This window comes from Aulonocara sp. 'chitande type north' Nkhata Bay, linkage group LG4, assembly GCF_057382095.1.
Source record: "Aulonocara sp. 'chitande type north' Nkhata Bay isolate Kocher_YH1m ecotype deep benthic linkage group LG4, A_spYH_male_GT1.1, whole genome shotgun sequence".
Classification (NCBI taxonomy): Eukaryota; Metazoa; Chordata; class Actinopteri; order Cichliformes; family Cichlidae; genus Aulonocara; species Aulonocara sp. 'chitande type north' Nkhata Bay.
The window spans coordinates 6,742,647-6,761,112 of NC_141347.1; the positions used below are offsets into that span (position 1 = coordinate 6,742,647).

Below are 18,466 nucleotides of genomic sequence, written 5' to 3' on the forward strand. Positions count from 1 at the left end.
TCTATGTTAGAGGATCTATCACAGCAGCTGAAGCCAAAGTCCAACACTGGATACCAGCTGAGCCTGTGCTGAGTGTAGTGTTACAGGAAAAGGGCAGAAACACTGGTAGCTCCCAGTGATGCTGACTGGGGCACAGAGCTGAATGATGCAGCATCAGGACACTGTTTCAGTCTGACTGACAGAGAAACCTGTAGCTGTATCTACATGTGAGGCAGAGGCCACACAAGCAGCTTTCTATGTTTCACAGTGACTGAGATCTTCAGTGGGGGTGGACATGCTCCTGTACAGACCTCTGAGGAGAACCAAGGTGCAGTCAAAGAGTCCAGTCTGTCCTCACAGATGTGAACATGTGCTTTCATCAGGTCTGCTGTCAGCTAGCAGGCTCACATCAGAATCACTGTTCCTGAAAAACACAGTCTGTGTGACATCATCAGTCAGCTGATGGTCCCAGATCTGAATGGTTTCTGTCTCTACTGAGGAAGTCAGAGAATATCACTGAGGTGTGGATCAGGTCTGAGTGAGCTGTGGAGGGACAGCTTTAAACAGTCCACAGGTCTCACGTCCTGCTCAGTCTGGTAGCAGATACCTCGTATTGTTCCAGATGTGCTGACATCAGCAGCAGCACAGCTGTGTGATACCATGAATCTCAGTTATTGATCCAACACACAGTAAATACAAAGATCAGGATTTCTGAGAGTAATCATTATGAGTCTGAACACATGATCACTGAATGTTAGTCTCCACAATAATAAGCTAACACAAGCAAACACAGCTTTCAGCTCTTATTTTGAAACTGGCTTATTTAGAGAGCTGTGATGTGAGCGTGCCTGGCTCTGAGGCACTTGGGTCAGCCTCTGTTGTTTAGAAGTGTTACAGACTGTGAATGACACAGACCTGTCAGTTTCCATGTTTGTCTGTAACACAGCTCAGGGCTCCATGCTGAACGCATCCATCCAGTGTTATTGATCCAGGACTGATACCAGCATTGGGATCAATACTACAACACACAATCACATGTGTCCACGTGATGTGTTTGACCAGCTTTATTCATTAATGATCAATCAGCTTATTTACTGCATCTGAGTCCAGCTTCATTTAAATGATCCAACCATGAAAATGACATCAGTCCTACAGAAGCACTTCATGCTAACAGGAAGTCATTGATTAAGGTGGAATAACACAGAGACACAACCACTCACAGCTAACCTGACCCCACTAACTGCATGTGTTTGGACTGTGGGAGGAAGCCGGAGTACCGGAGAGGACGCACACAAACACGGGAGAACATGAAGCTCTGAAACAAAGATGGTGGATTTGACCTCAGGACCAGGCGGGGTTACGGGGGTCATGACCCCCCAATAATAGATCCAGCTACACTGAAACTGTCAATTTCATTTACTTTTCCTGTTTTAAAGCTATCAGGCTGCTTTGTGGCTCACTCAATACTAAACTAAGATACTTTCAGTGTGAATCATTTGCAGGAACACAGGCAGGATTTAAAGTGCAGAACTTTACAGTCTCTGTCTCAAAGTTGGTCTGAACATGCTAACAGCTCTTTGTTTTTTTCAGTTTTCACTGGTTTGATGTAATGAAAGAAATTTTAAAGAAGCAGACGATTGTTGTTATTTTAGTTCTATAGTTTCATAAATCGTGGTGTGGATCTAAGTCAACATTCAGAATAAATAAGATAATACAGCACTTTGATGGTTGCCTTTGTATTTTCCCAGCAGTGCTCAGGTTGGTTCTCGGCTACATTTACATACAGATGTTAATGTGTTCAGCAGCTGGACTCATCTGAGGAAGGAACATTGGAAAGGTGCTCAGTGCACAACTGCATCACTAATTTTATGTAAGACCCTGTGTTTTATTGTATTTATATATTTGTAACATTTGACTCAAACACTTTTGGGAAGGATGAAAATGTTTTCAGGAGGAAGTTTTTCCTTCTGTCCGACTGCAGTACACACAACACTGCGTCTCCCTCCCTTATCACACTTCCTCAGGCTGGTGATGAGCGCCCCCTGGTGTCAGTGTTGATGACGTCATGCACAGTGAAACATAAACAGTGTCTGTTAATAAAAAATCATGTGTCCATTTTCATGTTTGCATCATGTTTCTGTAAAATCATCAGCTGTTTCTGAACCTTCTTCATTGTTTGACTCATTCCAACAGCTGTGAGCTGTGATGGAGTCAGAGCAGCTTCATCACTGATGTTCAGGTGAAGCTGAACTTAATAAACTGTAGAAATGATCAGGATTCAGGCTGGATGTGTAAAACACTTCTGTGTGAGGTCGCAGTGCTTCATATGTGTGTGTGGGCTGAAGCACACACGTGTGAGTCCTCAGAGGTTTCACACACATCACTGCACACACTTATAATCCTAGTTTAAGCTTGTGGATCATATCGGACACATCAGCAGCTCTTTGGAGACAAAGATTTGAGATTTAAGATGAGTCATAGTCTTTCTATCCATGGTAGCTTCCACTGCTGAGGCTCGGGAAACATGAAGAGGATAATTAAGAGCAAGCATCAGCTCTGTCTCATCTAACTACACAGTATTATGATCATGCACTTATGTCTCAAACTAAGACACAATGAGACAAAATGAGTTCTGTGAGTCTTTAGATTATCAGTAAATTCTGGTGACAGTTTGACGCTCAGTGGAGCCATTTTTGGTTTGTGATGAGTGTTTTGTGAGCTTCTGTTTTGTGAATCGCTCTTTGTAATTTAGAAGATGGTGCAGAAATGTGCGCGCCCTTATCTGAGAGGACACGGAGAGAGTGTCGCAGACTCGAGGTGAGGAGATAAACCTCGGAGCTGGACGGCCTGCACGTTACCCATGTGCATCTTTTCAGTGACATCAAGTGAACCCATAATAAGCATTTCTATGTCTTAGACATCATGTCCATTTCTAATGAGAGATTATTTTTAAATGAGGGAAACCTGGTCTAACAACACGCTTCCAACAGAGCTAAAGGTTCACCACAGTGAGACGGTGGGACTCTGATAAGAACTGAAACACTGTGTATGAACAGCTGAGACAAAACTATATATAAACACTCATTTATTCCAGTTTAGTTTGCAATGATTTCAAAGTAATGTGGAACGATTCATGTTCGTGAGCTGTTACAAACACAACTATTGATTTGTCTATATATGGTCGGACTACAAGGCTCGTGTTGAGGCTCTTGGAATAATGTGTGAATTACAGCAAGAAATGATGGTTTTCCATTTTACCAAAGTGGAATAAAATCACCACAGCAAAGAAATCATGTTATTGTCTGCAGCTAAAATATATGGTGAACATGGTTTTATAATAATGTGCAAACACAACCTCACTCTGCTCTATACGAGGAGCCAACCACAGCTGTCCGGGTCTTCATCCACCACCTCCACCATCTTTGCTCATCATCATTCACTTAATTGCTGATTGGTTTAAATCAAACTCCATTACAGGTTCAACTCCATCATATAACAGCATGTTGACTTTGGATCTGGTGTGCAGTGCCACCTTAAAAGATGAGGAAACTAAGAGATTACAAAAAAAGAAGTGGAGGAGTTAAAGAGCTGCAGCAGATTAACAGTTTCTGACAGTCATGTGTTAGAAATAGGACGATTAGATGAGCTGAGGGATCCATCTACTGCTCAGTGAAGCCTCATCAGAAACAGTCTCAGTGGAAGGATGGCTCTATTGTTAAGGAAGGACACAGGCAGAAAGACTGGCGTCTGTCACACAGGAACTGGACTGAAAATCAGCTGCACATATTCATCAGTACGTGCAAACATATTATAGGTGTGGAATTCAGGACAGTACCATCAGAAGTTGATCCACTGTGCAAATGTCTGATTGGCAGTGGCTTCATTTTTCACTATGAACAAACTGCTAATGCAGCATCACAGGACGTCAGCCATGGATTGGCCTCCCCAGACCTCAACATTACTGAAACATCTTAACAGAGGATGGAAACAAAGGGAACCAACATCCAAGAAAAGACCAAGACTCCAGGCTGTGCTGAATTATAAAGGTGGACTGACCTCCAGGGTCCTTAGTATCATATAAGCTCAGTTTGTGTCTTATATACTTTCCATTTATATAACAAAATATATAGAAAGGAGGGTGGTTTAAGATGTGTGTAGAGTTTTATTCATTATCTTTAGACAAACAAAGAAAGCACCATCCATTCGTCTCCAGTCTGTATGAAAAACAGGGGAAAGGTCAAATTAAAACTTTGAAATTCCTTTCACAATAAATCCATAAATAAACAAAATAAAACATAGAAAAGTGTTTAAACCCACTTTTCCATAAAGCTGTCAATAGGAAATGTTCCAGTAAACATGTCTGTGTTTCTGCTGTTTTCCTTTCATGCGTCCACAGCTGACAGGTAACCCTATTGGAGTCGCCATAGTGACGGGTGGCGTCTCAGCTTCAGCGTGTTGATGGGCACAGCCATGGTTACCACAGCTGGAGTTGGTGTACGGCGAGCTGTGAGAGGACAGAGATGGAGAACGCACATTTAACTCTTTAACAGGAGATACGTTACGACTAACAGACGACTGCTGTCTACATGATGTCTTTGCAGCCCTTATGCTACATGTTACACAACTTTTCTTCATGCCAACAAGACTGAGGTGCCACATAGTCGACACATACAGCTGATTATGATGCATGTTTTACTATTGCTATGTTCACATCATCTGCTTGGCTTTATTACTGAGAGCCTGGAGATCCTCTGACGTGTGCATGGCTGATGTGAAGTATGATTAGTCCTACATGACATCAACAGCAGAGGCAATGAAAGCTTTGTTGTTAACAGGTTGTAGGTAAAGTCAAATGTCTACTTCTACACTTGTGTTGGGTAAAGTTCTTCTCACTGCAGCAGATTTATATCTGTGCTTTCACAGGGCGTGATGTGGAGCTCAGTGCTGAGGTGCAGGTCTCCTTGGAGACGGCATCCTGGCTGAAATATTATCATGCTTCCAAAACATTTCAGCTTTTATTTTGAAAGAAACAAGACTTGAAAACGAGTCCCCTTCTTCCTCTTTGTCTTTGTTCTTCAGAGGAGTGTCACCTGGACAAACTCAGGGCTGTTCTAGAGCCTTTCTTATTATTTGACTCCATAGAAATAAAACTGAATGGAATCAAACAAAAACTCCCAAACAGCTAAAACACTTTGCTTTATTCTCTTTTTTAACAAATACGTTGAAGTCCATCCACAACAACACAGCTGAGATCTCCTTTGTAATCAAGTGTTTCCATCCTTTGTACAGATCTGCATACAAAACAATCATTTACGTCCCACAGAAGTCTAGTTACACGTAACTATACAAGAACTGGTGAATGACAGAAACATGAGACACATGATCACAGGTGATAACAAAAAGAGAAAGAATTCATGTGTTAGTGATGTTTTTCAGCCCTGATGGCTCATGTTGGAGAAACAAGCTGAGGTACGTGGAAAGTTCACACACACAAGTGGGCGTGAGCGCACACACAGAGAGAAACACAACTGAAGCATCTGTTTGCTGTTTCTGCTTTCATCATCTCTGCTGCTGTGTCAGGCTGGGGTCTCTCAGTGACGTGGTTGAGGTGAAGTATGACGAGTATCCCTGATTCAGTCCATCGAGACAAAGGGCAAAGAAAGCTGTTGTTAACAAACTCTATGGTGATGTGGCATTTAGCTCTGACTCTACGCTCTGCTGAATCCTTTGAACCTGCTGATCAGTAAAGCTCTACGTGCTGCAGCAGATTGACCTCATCTGTGTTCACAGGTGTGGACCTCAGCGCTGAGGTGCAGGAGACTTTCATTCAGTTCTCCCTGCAAACAGCATCCAGCCTGGAAATACTGTCATCTTTCCCACAAACGGTGCTCTTATCTCAGAGAAGAAGTCTGATGTAAATAACTGCAATCAACAGTGATGTTCTGCACAGATCACTTTTCCATTTTGCTCTCTAGATGAGTCCCAGCTGCCTGACCTTGTGTCCAGGTGATCGTCTCACTGAGGAGCTTTTGTTCTGAAAATCTCACGTCCATCACCTGTTTCCTTTTTACTATCTCTGCTCTTTCTTTATTCACAATGCTCATAATATCACACAATTATATTCATCACCTGCATGTTTTTATCCAGCTGCTGTTAGAACCAAACAAATAAAAAGGATGAAAAGCCTGAAATCCTTTGATTTATTACATTTGAAACAAATATGAGAGCATCCCTAACAGCACAGCTGAGACCTTTGTTTTAATCAAGCCTTTGTATCGACACACTTGTAAAGATACAAAACATAATAGAATAAATCAATATAAAATACACATAATCACAAAAATGCAGCCATGTTGTGAGTTTGCATCTAAAACATGCATGTTTCCCTTTGTACAGGCAGATTTACAGCAGACAAAGCAACACGCTGATCGACTTTGACCGCTGCAAAAACAAAACACCCACCAAGTCTGAAGTCGATCAGAGGAACTGTTGACAGACTGACAGACAAACAGATGCTTGATTCATTAGTGCGATTAAATGTTCTTCTTTAGCAGCATCACTTCATGTGTTTGTGTTCCAGGAATAAAGGTCTGTTTAAACTGGACGTCTCCTCAGCATCACTCGTGCTGTCGTGGTTTCAAAGCTGTGCAGAAAGAATCTGAGGGATGATACAGAGGTGACCAAAGTTACAAACATCCAGCTGTGCTGCAAATGTTTGCAGAGCTCCAAACTCTTTGGCTTTCTGCAGAGCAAGTATGGAAGAAGCACCTGAGCTAACTTCAGTTTAGACGATATGAGGAAAAATGCTGCTTCCCAAAGTTTCCTACAAGTATCCAGTTTATATTTAGAGAAGCGAAGGCTCTTTATCCTGACAACTACTCCCTGGTGGATCCCTGTCCTGTGACAGCAGCAAAGACTGTGTATCAGTATCATCAAAGCCACTTCAATAACCAGTGTTTAAAGCTCTCTAGCAGATGGACTTCAGTGGCAGCAGCCTCTGTCTGCTGTGTACAGAAGGTTCTCTGATGAAGCACACAGCAGATGCTGCACTACAACAGCAGCAGCAGCTCAGCTTCAGTTTGCTTCGACGCCCTTTTTGACCTGTGAAACAGCAGAAAATGAAACATTTCAACACCCGTTTGTTAGCGTGAGCTATTCTGCTGTTTTTCATCATTTCACAGGTGAAATAAAATCACATTTACTTCCTGTAGGAGTGATCGTGTCCAGCCTGACTGAGACCATGTGCTCCATCCTGCACAGGTAATAAACCTCTGACATGAAGGGCTGTCAAGTAGTTTTAGACAAATGGGGGTAAAAGAGACGTTAAAAGCTTAAAGAGAAACTACATTTTCTAAGAACTGTCTGACGTTCACCTCTCACACAGTGGATACGATTCTGCCGCTGCAGGAATAATCTTTGTGCTTATGAAACTGTCCATGTGTTTGCAGAGAATGTCACATGTTCAAAGCCATCCCAGCACCTGGGGTTTGTATAAGTGCAGCTGCTGGTGGGGAGATAGTCTCACTCTTCTATATAAAGAGTCAGCAGGCAGCAGATCTTCATCTGTGATCTCCTCCATCATCACGTCTTCACTCTTCAGCAGCTATGGCTTCACTTCGTGCCCTTCTGGGAGTGGTGCTGTGCTCCTCATGGTTTCTGCTTCTGCCTCAGGCGGACTTTGATTTACAGAGTCATCCATAATATTTTTTATTTTACTGCCCATCTATTTTCATACAAATGTCTCCGTCTTATGGAAAAGGGGTGGAGCTTATCCAACGAGGACAGGCAGGGCCCCCCCAGACAGTTTAGCAGTCTATACAGGAGGCTGACCTTTGCAACATGTACTTCTATAATGACTTCACCATTTAGGTTATTTGGTTATGTTTCACCCTGGATTTTGTGAGATAATATTTATTTTGTCCACTGATTTAAAAACAACAAACTATATGAATATAAAACAGAGTGAACAACAAAACATCAGCTTTGGAAACTTTGATGTAAAATTCTACAATTGTTTTCTCAGATATAGCATAAATCAAACTAACATACATCAGTGTGTTATTAATGTGCACACACACACACACACACACACACACACACACACACACACACACGTGTTACCATAAACAGCTCTTATGCTTCTGTATGATTCTCAGTGCTTTCCATTTGCGTGTCCACAGGTTGCTGTAAGTGGTGCTTGACTGCAGTTTGCTCTCATTTCAAGTGGTTTGCTGTCACAAAGCCAACAGGAAGTCCGGCCATGGTTGAGCCAACTGAAGATGGGTTGAAGGTGGCGTCCTCGTTTCCTCTGTGAGTGCGAGAGGACAGACAAAGCAAACACCGTTTGGACAGCATTAAAATATTTACACTGATGATTAATGTTGTGTCTTTGCACCTGTAGCGATACATGTTGGAAAATGGAGACTTTAGCCACCAAGACTGACGTGCCTGGAAACTTCCCTGTGAGTACGCCCACAAAGACAGGAAACAGTTTAGCCACCGCGGTTAATCCTCCATCATCATCATCCAGTATTTTTCACATCTTTTCTTCTGCTGTTTCCCTTGTTGTCAGTCACGGGGTTTGTGACTGAAATGCGTGTGGTCGACGGGAAGCCTGACGAGTACGGCCTGAATCATTCCATCAACACCGGACGGAGTGAAACCTTTGTTGAAAACAGATTATATGGTAACGTTGCATTTAGCTTCAGTAAACTGTGAAGTTACAGCAGCAGATTTACATCACGTGGCTTCACAGGAAGTAGTCTGGACCTCAGCGCTGAGGTTCAAGCAGCTCTGCTTGCAGACGGCATCCTTCCTGAAAATGTTCTTCATCTTCCTCAAACCAGAACTTTTACATTGGTGCTGAAGTTCTATATAAAAACAGCCTGAAATACAAAGTGATGTTGTGCACTGATTACCTCACACTTTCCATGTTTCCTTCTACAGAGGAGTGTCCGCCTGAGTGTTTTGTCTGATCTGTTGTTGATCGTCTCATTGACACTGCATGCAGATCTGACACCAGGGCTGGACTGGGACAAAAAATGGTCCCGGGCATTTTGACTGGAGACCGGCCCCCCAGGTATTAAAGGAAAAACCATGAAGCCTTTGAATGAAAACAAACGCTGTTGTCACAGTGATGGACGCTGTCTTGTTGGTATACATGCATCAGTCTAATAAACTTAAACCTGCACCATCCTCCCTGTCCTGGTATTCTAAACAGGAAGTAGACTGTTGGTCGAGTTAACCTCCTGAACATCTACAACACACGGTGGAAACCTGACATTAAGACAGAGACTAGAGGTGAGACATGATCATTGCTGATTACTGATGACAGATTTAGATATGTTTTCATAAACCTTTCATTTGCCACATCAATAAACAGCACGGCAGGGCAAAATATGTTTTCTAACATGGCAACCTTTAAAAAGTGAAAGGAGACAGAAAGACAGCTGAGAAAGAATCAAACGGACTTTTTGATGCATTTTACACACAGTACTGGTGCAGAATCTAGAAAATGTGGGAAACACTGGCATCATATGCAGTACTTACTTCTGAAGAAATTATGATGGGACCCTAAAAAATGACTATGTACAATAATGGATTTCTATACATTTTACATCAGATGGAAACGTTTGTTGTAAGATTCAGATAATTATTTATTAAAAGCTCGACATTTTAAATGAGAATAAGAAAGAAAAGTATTTCTTTGTGCCCCCCTCTCCCTGTTAATGCCCTACCTGCCCCCCTGGCAACACTTTGCTAGACCCGCCCCTGCACAGTTACCAGCTGTCAGCTACACAAAAAGGATCCTGGTGTTATTTGTCTCTCAGAAACAGTTCATAACTTCAACTCATTTTTGTTTTGTCATGTTTTGTTCTTTACATTGTCTTTCTTCTATATAATTGTTAAACATTTAATAAATATGTCTACAAAAAGATTTTAAAAATCAGACATTTCACACAGACACCCAAATGATTTCTGACTGATGAAGGGGGCTGAAGGTGCCCTGCTCTTGCCCAGCTTCTGCTGCTCTCTCCCTGCTCACTGTCAGCAGCTGGCAGCCTCGGTCCTGCCTGAGACTCTTCATCTATCAGTGCCAAAGAATATGGGAAATAGCAACGCACAACATGCACATTACAAAACAAGCACATGAATCAGCATTACATTCATTAGTGAAGTGCTGACGTTCGTTCCTAAACTTTGGGCCTTAATTAACATCACTGTGAACTAATGTTTGCTTTGCTTCTTAACCAGTGAAGCAGCGAGGGGCTTTCTGAGGTTCCTGCTCGTAAATGCCCAAAATGAGTCGAGTATTTCTCTGCAACTACAAACTCTGCTTTCATCAGAGGTGTAAATATTACAGCACTGTGTCAGAGTCACTGAGGCTGGAACACAGAAAAAGGAAGTAGATGTATTTATTTTTAGGCTTTATTGCCTGGAACCACTTTAAAAATACGCTTTGGGTCACAATTAACTGCAGAAAACCAGGAATCCACATATGAACATTATCTGTGCAGAGATTTATGCTTCTGAAGGTAAACAGTGAAAACTTGCAGCACTAAATGCACAGATAGCCAGGCGTTTCACATTTTGGGACCATCTGCCAGTTTTCATTTCTTAGGTATTGAAGAGCAGAAATGATTGAATTTTATTTACATGCTTAAAAATGTTTGCTTTTGAATATTATTTGAAGAATTACCCACACACTCAGGCACTGTGGGCCTGTTTCCCTTTGCACAACCGAGTGTTGGAAACGGGCCTTTTCTCTTTAAACTCTGAGGGGCTGTAACTTTGGCTTCTATTGGCAGATTTGCATGATTGACCCTCTTTTTAAAATAGTTTTAGCCAAGAGAATCAAGCTAACATCACTGTTTTTACGTCAGCTCACGTCACACGAGCTGTTTCAAGAAAAGTCCTCCTGTCACACAGCAATGCCTACATCAATCACACCACTCTGCTTAAATAATAATAATAATGTTTAGTGAAGCAGGTGAAGCAAAGGGCTGCTTTTAATAGGCTGGGAGACCCAGGTGTGCTGCTTTAGCTGCTGAGCCTCTCATGCTAGCCTCCATCTATAAGCTGGGATCACAGGAGCACTGCAGTCCTGATAGATCAAGGATTGTTATTCATGCAGGTGACAAAAGTTTACATTCACAGAGTCATAGGATTGAGCCTGGTTTGAAAAGCAGCTGTTTAATGCAGCTGCTTAGAGTTCACACACAGTAGAAGAATCAGACTTGAGTCACATTTCAAACACTGGAAAAATACTCAGCAAGTAACAATGAAAACAGCACAGACTCAGTATATCCTGTTCAGTCCTGTGTTTGATATGAATGTGCTGTTCAGAGAGGATCTCGTGTCCTCTTTTACAAAGCCTTTGTTTCATGATGTTTGTGTATAAATGAATGTAGGTGTGTTTCTAAGTGTGAAGGAGCCCTGGGAGAAAAGACTGAAGCTTGTGCCAAAGAACAAACAGGAAAGAAAGATCAGCATTAATGAAGACGAGCACAGAAGGAGCCCAAGCACGTGTTGCTTTTTCAGATTTCTCTAAAAGTGTGTGTTCATTTGTTCCATCCTTCACAACAAACAACAGCTGACAGACACACATGCACTCTGTGTCACTTCACAGGGGCTGATGAAAGTGGACACAGTAAAGGGAGAGCTGGACCTGCTCTACACATCCTGCACTCTGTTAACAGACTTTATTCTGCAGCATCAACAGATAAAAATATATGAAGATATAGAAACGTTTAACATTGTGACTGTTCACATTAGTGAAGCTGTTACTTTGCTGCCAGGTGGGAAAAGAAGCCTAAAGCTGAGTCTGATTAAACATCTGCTGCACCAGAGAGTTTCATGGCCCTGCTTTATCCTGTGCTTGCTGACCACCTCGTCCTGAAACCTCTTCATCATCCTCACAGTTGTGTGAAGAAAGAGGGAAGCAGGTGGAAACCATCTGTGCTGCTGTGTTCACTTGTGTGTGTGCGTCTATGGTCATATCTAATGTGTACCTACAGACAAACACAAACACCTGGCATTGCACAAGAGTCTCTATGGAGCAACCTGCAGATGTCAGAGATGTGATTAGAGGGTAAAGTGGACTAGTGAGAGCATCTATGTTGTTGTTGTCTGCTGGGGGACAGCATCAGCTCCAGAGATGCATCAGGATCAGCAAACTAATCTGCAAGGCTGCAAGTGTCACTGAAGGAGTTTGAGTCAGTGAGGGACTCAAACTCACACAGCTGGTCAAGAAGGCTCAGCAGCTGCTGTATTTCCTGAGGAGGCTGAGGAAATTTGGTATGTTGGCCAAGATCCTCAGCAGGTTCTACAGCTGCACTGTGGAGAGCAGCCTGACCAGCTGCATCACTGCATGGTACGGCAGCACTACTGCAAACCGCAAACGCCTGCAGAGAGTGATAGCAACTGTGGAGAAGATCATCAGGACCCCGCTGCCCTCTCTGCAGAGCAGCTACCATCACAGAGTCCAGAGGAGAGACACACCTCTGCCCTCGAGACGAAGGTTCAGAAGTGTGAAATGTAGAACATCCAGACTCAACAACTCCATCTTCCCCACTGCTATCAGACTCCTGAACAGCTGACCGACCTCAAACTGCAGTTTGCACATCAGGTCACTTTGCACACTAAGTTCATTTTGCACATTAAACTCCATGTACATCCATGTACATCGACATCTGCAGACCACACGTGTCTTCAGTTACTTATTTGTACTTATTTGCAGTTATTTATCTTTTTATTTTATTTTTTTAAGTTATTTCTTATCCTTATTTTATCTTTTTATTTATTCTTATCTTGTTCTTTTAACCATTATCTAACTTGGCATTGTGCACGGTGTGTTTAGATTCGGTTTAAATTCAGGGACACGGAGCCCCTGTTGATCCTCTACCTAATCACACGAGCCACGGTGTGAGAACGGGTGTGGGTCTCAATCAGCCAAGGTTTTGGGTGAACCCATTGTGAGATCTAGCCCCACCCCATCATGTGATTTCCTGTGATCAAATGTCCCAGGATGTAAGTGGGCGTTAAGACGTCCATGTCCCTCTTCAAGCAACTTAAAGAAGTCCAGACGCTTTTCTTTCCAAGCTCCTTCAACAACATCATTCATAGAACAGCTTCCAGCTTCTTTTGCTCGGCTACAGTTTGGATGGATTTGCAGATGCAACAAGACTAAAATGGTTAGGGTCAGGAGGTCAAAGGTCAGAGCTCCTGTGGGTCTGAGGGCGGCCTCACGCTGGAGAAGGATGAAGGAGTCTGACCTGAGCCAGTGTTTGACATGAACACATCAGCACTGCTGTCAGTGAGCCTAACGACAGCCGTTAGCATCATTTCAGTGTTTCAGTCATAAAAACACTTCCTGTCACTGTGGTGGTTACAGTGACATCATGCAGTTTGTGCTTTGACCTCCAGAGGGCGACAAATCAGCACAGACAGAGAGCTCCATTCAAACTTTGCTGCCATCAGGAATAATTCTTCAAATATAATCATCAGTGTTTGAGCAGTTATGATATCAGGGACAATCTAGACATGTGTGACAATACTGAACATGTCACATGACACACCTCAAACATCATGTGATCCACTCTCAGTCTGCACTTTCATTCATGACTTCAACAGGTTGAAATGAGCTTTGAAGAAACATTCAGTGAAATAAATCTTTCATGGATTCATGTGAGCAGCAGATGAACTTTGTACCAACAACATCTTCAATAACAGAGTCTGAATGAAGCTCAGGTGTTGATGCTGCTCACTGATTGGACGCTTGCTTTCAGCTCTGCTCTCAGTCTTTACTGCACAGGTGAAGGTAGAAAGTGTGACTGGATCTATAGACTGGAAACAGAGAAACATGCTGAACATTTGAAGCTTTGCAGCAGAAATGTTCATGTTACAAATACAGCAGAGCTGATCTGGGATCAGTGTGTTCACACCTGCAGCTACAACAAGGTTTCATCAGAGCTGCTTTTCCACCATCCCTGGACTCGCACCAGTTTGCATACAGGGAGAACCGGTCAACCGAGGATGCGATCGCCACAGTGCTGCACACATTACTGAAGCACTTGGAACACAGGAACACCTATGCACGGCTCCTCTTTGTAGACTACAGCTCGGCTTTTAATACCATCCGGCCATACAAACTACGTCCCAAACTCCACCAACTGGGACTTAACTCCTCTCTGTGCAACTGGATTGTGGACTTCCTCACTAACCGTAGACAGAGTGTCAGAGTGGGTAAGAACACCTCTTCCACCCTTGTGGTCAACACCGGTGCCCCTCAGGGGTGTGTTCTGAGCCCTCTGCTATACACTCTCTTCACCCATGACTGTATTTCCTCCTGCGCGTCCAATCTCATTGTTAAGTTTGCAGATGACACTACAGTGCTCGGACTTATATCCAACAATGATGAGACAAACTATAGGACAGAGGTGCAACAACTAGAGTCATGGTGCCACGACAATAACTTGGTCTTAAACACCAAAAAGACCAAGGAGATCATTGTAGATTTCCGGAAGAGGGGCCATAACAACCATCTGCCTCTCTTCATTGGCAGTGAGGCGGTGGAGAGGGTGAGCAGTTTTAAATTCTTGGGGGTAACTGTGACCGAGGACCTGTCCTGGGGCAACCATATCACCTCAGTTGTACGGAAGGCCCAACAGCGCCTCTACTACCTGAGGAGACTGCGGAGCGCACACATTCCCAGATCTCTGATGTTGAACTTCTACAACTGTGCCATCAGCAGCGTTCTGACGTATGGATTTCTAGTGTGGTTCCCCAGCTGCACCAAGGCCGATCAGCAAGCACTCCAGCGGGTGGTGAAAGAAGCTGGCAGAATTATTGGAACAAGTCTGCCAGAGATCAGTAATATCTTCCCCACTCGCTGTCTGAGGAGGGTGCACAGTATCCTGCGGGACCAACATCACCCTGCGCGCCACCTTTTCCATCTGCTGCCCTCAGGGAGAAGGTACAGGTCTATACAGGCCAGAACATCCAGACTGGCCAACAGCCTGTATCCACAGGCTGTGAGGCTCCTGAACTCTCTGCCTCCCTCTCACGGACAATAACCATATCCAACTTCTTAATAGCAATGAACTGGTCTGCATTGGTGCATCATATCTTTATTCTCTTCCCCCTCCTGCCCCCCCCCCCCCTCTTTCTTAAATAGATAACTATCATATCTGATATCATATCTCACAGTACAATAATATTGAATGGGTGCATTGTTGTATTTTGTCATGTTTCTCAGGTCTTTGTCTGAATTTCTACGAACATTATTGCTAAGGATTGTCTTATTGCATTGGAGTCACACTGGGTTAAATATGTACACTTGGGTTTTAAGGGGTATTTATTATTTTCTTCTTTTTTTGGGTTGTATGGAAGCCCCAAACGCAATTTCATTGTTCTTGACAATGACAATAAATAAATAAATACTAAATACTAAATACTAAATGTCTCCACACGTCAGCATGTGAACTTTACTCTGACTCAGTCTGAGCAGTCAGACGGCATATTTTTAAAGTTAACACATCAGCACACACAGAGCTGAGCCCCTCCCACCTGTGCTGAGTTTCAGGTGGAGTCCCGCCTCCTTCCAGGAAGCAGCTCACCTGTGTGTCCGTGTTTAGTGTCCAGGTGTGGAGTGGAGCTTGTTGTTGGTGTGTGAAGAAACTGTAAGTTTGCTTTGTTTCCTCCTTTAACAGTTTGTCTTTAGGAACTTTACTGTTTGTTCAGCTCGTGTTTGATTTCTTCACACAACAAACTGTGTGTGTTTGTATTTCCGGTCTCTCCATTAAAGTCAGTGTGTAATGTTTCCTGGCTAACATCAGCTGTGTGCAGCTTAGTTCAGCACAAATCTGCCGCTCCATAGTTCACGGTAACGGACTCACAGCTGGACCAACGAGGCCGAGTGTGTCCGCCACTCTGAGCTACGTTCGTGTTTGTGTACTTGTAGTTTGTACTTTGAGTTCACTCAGAGCCCACAGAGGACGCAGCGTACGTGATGACGTCACAGCCCTTTACCTCCTTTACTGTCACTGTGATTAATATTTACACACGAGACACCTGCAGAGCTCTGACGCTAAGCTAGCACACAGCATGCTAACACTAAGCTAAAGCTAGGCTAGCCAAGAACCCAGAGTGAGTTAAAGCTGAGTAAACACTGACCCCAGACCAGCACCGTGATAAAGTGAGCTGCTGCTGCTGAACTTGAACAGGTAACAAAGTGATGAGCAGTCAGGCTGCAGGTTTCTACCTGTTCATGTTTCTACAGTAGAATCACTTTGAAGTGTCTTTGTGCTGTTTCATCTTTGATTTGTGTTCATAAACACTCAGAGAAACATCACGTGACCTCATCAGGATCTGTGTTGGTGTGTGGGGCTGTACCTCAGCTTTATGTTGTTACATGCTCATTTGTTCATTTCACACAGTAACATCAAAGTAATGTTATGAGGAGTAATGAAGTAACGTACTCCATTACTTTTAATCAAAGTGTTCTGTGTAATATGTGTAATAATGACTGTTTTGAGTAATGACCAACACTGATCACAACAAAGAGGAAATGCCTCCAACATGCACAAACATTTGAGCCACAACATGCAGTTAATGTGCACAAATGTCTTTGATATGCTGCTCAGTGATGGTGGTGACTGTCAGAGCAGAGCTACTGAGAATCAATAAGTAATATCAATGATGGGATCAGAATCACTAAATTCTTCTCATCCCTGTCAGTATCATACATGTGCTGTATAATGTGATAAATGTAGAGGTGCTGGCTGTTCTCTCACTCTGCTGTTTAGCTGTAAAGGACGCCTCCCTGCCTTTGTCTCATTCATGACCTTTAATAGTCTCTTCTAACATGCAGAGATCTGTATGATCTGTTTCATAGAGTCTAACCAGCCTGTACAGGTAACAACAACAGTCACTGCATCACTGACACACAAACGTCATCTCTGTCAATAACAACATTCATACATGGAATAAAAACACATCAGTGGATCATTGCTGGAGCTGATGTTTGTGCTCCTGGTGCAAAGGCTCTCAGTTTCCTCCTTGAAATAACATCAGTGGTGGGTCAGCGACATGCTTTCTTTCCCTCTCAGGTTTAAATATCTGGGACTCTCCACCGTTTGGTTTTAGAGCTGAAGAAGCTTCTCAGATGAAACGTCTTCCAGAAACTTAAAGACGTCTCTTTTCTCTCCAAGCTCCTTAGATCACATGACCTGGATGACTGAACCTACAGACATATTGACCTGGTTTCATGGTCACATGACAGGTCAGAGGTCAGCGACTGTAACTCAGTTCCTCCTGTTAATGTGAACTCACTGAGTGTTTGTGGTTTACCTCTCAGACTGACTGAAGACGATGATGGAGGAAGAGGAGGACAGAGCAGAGTCTGCAGGGTCCAGCTGTCCGTCTGTGAGGAGTGACGGGTCCAAAGGTCATAATCCAGAGTTCAGTGGTGAACCTGGAGCAACGAGGTCAGAGAGCTGAACTCACTGAGTAACAGAAATAATTCTGCACTGACATTATAATCAGTGTTGACTCTGGTTGATTGTCTGACTGTGTTTGTGAGCTGAGAGGAAATGAAAATGAGTTTGTAACAAAAATCAGTTTTGTCCAGTTTTCCTGTAAAAAGCTGAACTCTAATCTAAGAGGATGTTACTGACAGGAAACAGCTGCATTATCTGCAGTCTGTGTGATCACAGCTGCTTCAATCATGTTTGTGTCTGCAGAGGTCAGAGGTCACAGTCTGCAGGGTCCAGCTGTCCGTCTGTGAGGAGTGACCGGTCCAAAGAGCTACATCCAAACTTCAGTGGTGAACCTGGAGCAACGAGGTCAGAGAGCTGTGATGACTCCTTTACATGTTTGTGTTTCCTGGATAAATATGACCTGAAACATCCTCAGATTGTTACAAAGATTCATTAAAAAGAAAACAATGAAAGAGAAAAGATCCAAATGTTCGACTTGGTCATTTGCTGTTTGAGGACAGTGATGCTCATATCTGTGGGGAAAGTGTGACCTGAGTGGGTTCATGTTTGTCTTTAAAGAACAGAGCTGCTCTGATTCTCTTTGTGTCTGATCTGTTAAACAGTCTGAGAGGTCACACAGAGACCCAGCAGCTAAAGCCTGGATCATACTGGCTGCTGTTACTCCATCAGGACAACACTGAACCACAGTGGTGTGGATGTAGTGGATAAATCCCACCATACTGATGCTCAGAGTTAACCACAGGGAACAAAACCAGATGTTACCTTCAGATTGTGACCTTTGGAGTGGACGATGCAGATTTCAATAGAGAATAAATGTTGTTGTTTTTCAGCTGTGAAGAAAGAATCTAATTTTCTGAACTTAAGAATTTATGATGCTGGAAACAACATGGAGACTATAACACAACATTTCCACTGTGTTCATAGAATGAATGTAAAACTGTCAGACATTCATTAAATATGCAAAATGTCTACAGAAGCATCAGAGGGTC

The 18,466-nt window shown here is 43.1% G+C and overlaps 1 long non-coding RNA gene across 1 annotated transcript; it reads left to right on the forward strand.

The window, feature by feature from the left end:
* Positions 1-15,546: 15,546 nt before the first annotated feature.
* LOC147331863 (uncharacterized) lies at positions 15,547-17,817 on the forward strand. The gene is made up of 3 exons (XR_015128728.1): positions 15,547-15,659; positions 17,336-17,465; positions 17,721-17,817. It is a non-coding gene; the product is annotated as an uncharacterized LOC147331863 (long non-coding RNA).
* The last annotated feature ends 649 nt before the right edge of the window (positions 17,818-18,466 follow it).